This window comes from Littorina saxatilis, linkage group LG4, assembly GCF_037325665.1.
Source record: "Littorina saxatilis isolate snail1 linkage group LG4, US_GU_Lsax_2.0, whole genome shotgun sequence".
In the NCBI taxonomy this organism is placed as follows: domain Eukaryota; kingdom Metazoa; phylum Mollusca; class Gastropoda; order Littorinimorpha; family Littorinidae; genus Littorina; species Littorina saxatilis.
In genome coordinates, this window is record NC_090248.1 from 47,177,885 (window position 1) to 47,182,884 (window position 5,000).

Below are 5,000 nucleotides of genomic sequence, written 5' to 3' on the forward strand. Positions count from 1 at the left end.
GGCGAAGCCGGCGTACACCCGGCGAAGCCGGGTCCCCGGCGCAGCCGGGTATTCGGCTCGACTTCTTCCCGGCGAAGCCGTACCCGGCGAAGCGGGTACTCATCTAGTCTTTAATATAAGCTTTATACTTAAACTCGGATCCCCTGTGTCATATATTGTATGTCACGGTACTAAAACTGAATAATAAAGTTTTGTTTAAACCAAAGTAAAAACAGATAGAAATGCATCTAGGTCATTCTTGAGCTATGAACTGAATATTAATAAATTATTGGATCCTTGATTTTAAGCACATTTTAGAAGATTGTAAACATTTACATGGCCGATCCTTGGAAATCTTTCTTGTTCAATCTTCTGTCCATGCTTGCGTCTTTTTATTCAACCCGAGATGTGATTCAACACTGGTGCACTTAAAGAACAAGTAAAGCCAAACACTCACGGAACACTGTTACCAGCTGCTGCGCCGCCTTGGACGAACACTACTTTAAAGCGCAGGCTCATTTCTCTCTCTCTGAACATTACCTATTACTCAAATGGAATCTTTCTGTTCATGGATTAGTTTTAAGTAAACCTTTTTTCCCGTTGAGTATCACGTTGCCCGAGTAATACATATCAGTGGGGTCTCTGTCTCACTCACAACTTTCATTTTAGACTCATAGTCGCGATCGCTCATTTAGATATTTTATTCTGAATTAAGCGTCCAAAGTAAGTGCAAGTCAGTATACTTTACACCACACACAAAGACGACACAGTTTTATGTGAAAAAATTTTTGTTTTGTTCTTTGCATTTTCCGATCTTTTTCTTCCCGGCCTGTAGTGTGACCTGGCAGGCGTTGAAATTAGTGCAGGTCATTGTACTTTGCAGATTTGTGCAGTCAAGCGAACTGTTGCTTTTCTCTGGGTTAATACGTTTTTTGAATTGCCCTTATTTTCTTTGTCAAGAGTGTAGACTTTTCTTTCAGACAGCGAACGTGAGCGTACATTTCCTGCATTTGTGCTTAATATATATTCCAACTTTGCGTATTTCAAATATTGAAGGACCTTTAAATTGACCGATTATTCTGAAGAATTCATTCTCTTAATACATCGTTTCGCGAACAGGTGAGTTCTTTGTTGTTGTTATTTTCTTTCCGCTGACCGTCTCGCACTCTGAAGGATTATTGTGTTAGCGATTCATTTGGTAGTGGGCACATATTTGTCTTTTTCGGAAAAAGAAATGTGATACCTGAGGTACATACAAATAAAGGTGTTAAGCGTTTGATTGAATGACATTTCAGGCATTACACGTTGCACACAGTGTGGTTATTGGTATCATTCAGCAGGGCGGGGATGTAGCTCAGTCGGTAGCGCGCTGGATTTGTATCCAGTAATTGGCCGCTGTCAGCGTGAGTTCGTCCCCACGTTCGACGAGAGATTTATTTCTCAGAGTCAACTTTGTGTGCAATCAATCAATCAATCAATCAATCAATATGAAGCTTATATAGCGCGTATTCCGTGGGTACAGTTCTAAGCGCTTGTCGAAGAGTTGTCAACACAGGACTAACAAAGAAACTAACATCTTCAGACGGACACGAACCCTATCACACACTAGCAAACCCTGGTAAACAAACAACTGTTTAACAACAATGTACACATCAATAGCTAGGTCCAAACAAAATAATATTAAGCACAAAGAAAACACCTCTCACAGAGCACAGCACAAGAATGTCTTTTGGGGCACAACACATCACGTCGAGCATGAAAGTCGCAGCCAGCTACGGGAAGAACTGAGTCTTCAACCTACTCTTGAACGCGTCAAGAGAGGGGCTCTGGCGAAGCTCAAGCGGCAGGGAGTTCCAGACGGAGGGGCCCGCGGAGGGAAATGCACGCTGACCAGCAGATGCGAGTTTCGAGCGAGGGATGTGGAGGCGGAGAGGGTCAGCAGCAGAACGAAGGGTGCAGACTCTCCTCGGTGTCCGAACACCCCCCGTGTGTACCCGCAAGCACAAGACAAAGTGCGCACGAAAAAGTTCCTGTAATCCATGTCAGAGTTCGGTGGGTTATAGAAACATGAAAATACCCAGCATGCTTCCTCCGAAAACGGCGTATAGCTGCCTAAATGGCGGGGTAAAAAACGGTCATACACGTAAAATTCCACTCGTGCAAAAAAAACACCCCAAAAAACACGAGTGTACGTGGGAGTTTCAGCCCACGAACGCAGAAGAAGAAGAAGGTATCATTCAGCAATCCACAACTCGTCGTCGTCTTGGAATGTTGGCGTCATTCGATTCTTGGCGATGTTGATGTTTTTTTGTTAAGTAAATCATTCTCCATAAAAAAATATTCTCTAAAACACAACAGAAAATACATTTAACCTTCTTTTATCTTTCAATCCATACCAGGTGGATAAATTATAAACACTATTTTATTTGAAAAATTATCAGTTTTGGCCTTCTGCTGAAAAGCTGTCGACAAATGAGTTACGCCAAAACTGATTCCATGACGACGTCCAAATAACGCTTTTACATCTACTGAAGAACACGTCAATATAATTAAGACTGAGACAAAAATGTCCTTTTTGGGGGGAGGTGGGGGGAGGAGGGCTTTTTCCCGCAGACAGGAAGACAGACAGACAGACAGACAGACAATTCTATTCCTTTCTTCAACTCTTTTACATGTTTTCTCCATGTAGCTTGTTCAATTGAGTATTAGTTGTAAGGCTTGGTATTAAAAGGGAACGCTTTTGTTGAACGATCTTTTGAGTTGTAACACCTCTTAAAAACCCATTATGCAAACTGTCAGCATTATCTAAATTCTGTGTTTATCAAATGCTGAAAGCGTGGGCGGTACATGTACAGCTATCCCTAGAGACCGATCTTTCAATCTCACTCTCTCTTTCCTCCCAATCCTCTCGTTCTCTTACAGATCACACATTCACTTTGATGAGTTTTGTTGTTGTTGTTGTTGTTGTTGTTGTTGTTGTTGTTGTTGTTGTTGTTGTTGTTGTTGTATATATACCATTTGAAAAAACAGCTAAAACCTTTCCATATAGATCAGTAAACTCGCATTCCGAATTTTGCAAAACTGATCATATCCTCTATAACCTATGTGCACGCGCACGCACAAGAAACCCTTTCTTATACTCATTTTTCAGGATGAACAATTAAAAAATAACACATGCACAAAAACATTAAGTAAAAATATTACACTAACTGAAAATAAACAAGCGAAACACCAATAGAATAGGATGATAAAGACTCTTTCTGATCTACACTGACGAAAATGTCTCTACACGTTGTTTGTACAAATTAAACTTTGACAACACGAACAGGAAACAAATGCTTGACAACGACGACAACGACAACTACGACAACAACAACAACAACAACAACAACAACAACAAGTATAGTAAAACACAAATGTTACCTGTTCCTCCACGGTATGTCAGAGAAGATCCCACGGTATGCACTTGGAATATGTGACGATTCCAGCCCTCGGAATTTGTTTTCAATCTTTGGTGAAAACTTCACAATTTCCACAGTTGTTTTTGTTTTTTGTTTATTTTAAGATTTTTTTTCTCTCTCTAGATGTCAAGACAAAACGAATCAGGTAGCCACAGCCCTATTTTCGTCCTCATAATGGTCTCAGCAACATTTTACAGCAGGTAGGCCTATCTCTGCACACATACAATTGAAATACATGAAAAACATTAACTTCTTTAAGACCTCCATCCAAAACAAACTGTCAAACAAACAAACAAACAAACAAACAAACAAACAAACAAATTTAAAAAAAAAAAGCAACAATTAATCAAAAAGACAAACAAACAAGCACAAAACAAGAACAAAGCAAACAAACGAGCAAACAAACAAACTAACAACAACAAAAAAATTGGATAGATAAATAAACAAAGAATTAAATAAATAATCCTAGTCCACAAATTATCCGCCAAACATTTATGTACATTTTTCCAACACATTATAGTGACATCAAACCTGTTTTAAGTCTAATTCATAATGTCTTCAACATGAGTCAACAGCACTAGACCCGAAAGTAAGTTAGTAGAAACTGCGCACCACTTACACTGGTGTTTAGTCGCGAAGTTCCGTTTTGTCCCTGTCGTGTGGTAGACTGAGCTACTAGTCGAGGAGCTATGTGCCAGGGCAGGGGGTTTCACGGTGGCACCGCGGAAGACAGTGCGCGCGTCGTAGAGAGGTGATTTACTTGAGAAGGGCGAGGGTTGTGTCATGCGATATCTGGTTATGGCGGCGTTCTGGTGCCAAAAGTGATAATTGCACAGATAACTGTGATCCTCATAGTTATCACTGATACTTTCAAACAATACTGCTGAGTGAAGGATATCAAACAAAGATAATCAGTATCAAACTTTTTAATATTGAATGACCGCTACCTTGTACAATAATGACACTGACTGACTTGAGATTGTCGGCGTTGGGGTACCGCCAGAAAAAAAGAAAACCCGTTCTTATTACAAATATCACTGAGTTATCTTCGTTAGTTTCACTGTTGAGTTACCGATATCTAGTTAGATGATTCATCTTGGCGTTAGAATGCATCCAGAGAGATGAGCCGTTAACAAAAAAGTCAATTACAAAGAATATATTTTATCTTCGTAATTACAAATGATAAGTACAACATTCTCTTTTAATCACCGATATCACTGTCATCTGCACGTCATACTTTCAGGCCCACCTCTTACGTGGCAGCGAAAGTCTAATTATCTTACAGGACATCTACATTTCAAGCATGTTGTTTGTAATTATCAGTGATTTAGGTAAAACAATCGCTGTTATCTGTTCAATTTTTTACATCAGGCTCATCATTTTGCAAAAAGTATTTGTTTGTTTGTTTGCTTAATGCCCAGCCGACCACGAAGGGCCATATCAGGGCGGTGCTGCTTTGACATTTAACGTGCGCCACACACAAGACAGAAGTCGCAGCACAGGCTTCATGTCTCACCCAGTCACATTATTCTGACACCGGACCAACCAGTCCTAGCACTA

At 40.2% G+C, this 5,000-nt stretch overlaps 1 protein-coding gene across 4 annotated transcripts in view; it reads right to left on the reverse strand.

Annotated features, from left to right (window-relative positions):
- The window catches only part of LOC138964926 (uncharacterized), a 47,089-nt gene extending 42,897 nt beyond the window's left edge, over positions 1–4,192 (reverse strand). For 2 of the 4 annotated variants that reach the window (XM_070337000.1, XM_070337002.1), the window contains exons 1-2: positions 4,060–4,192; positions 3,403–3,652 (exon numbers count right to left, since the gene is read on the reverse strand). The gene's annotated coding sequence lies outside the window, so the exon portion shown is untranslated. Of the gene's footprint in view, positions 1–3,402; positions 3,653–3,971 lie in introns of all 4 variants that reach the window. The other 2 variants (XM_070337004.1, XM_070337001.1) reach the window with 2 other exon arrangements.
- Positions 4,193–5,000: the final 808 nt, after the last annotated feature.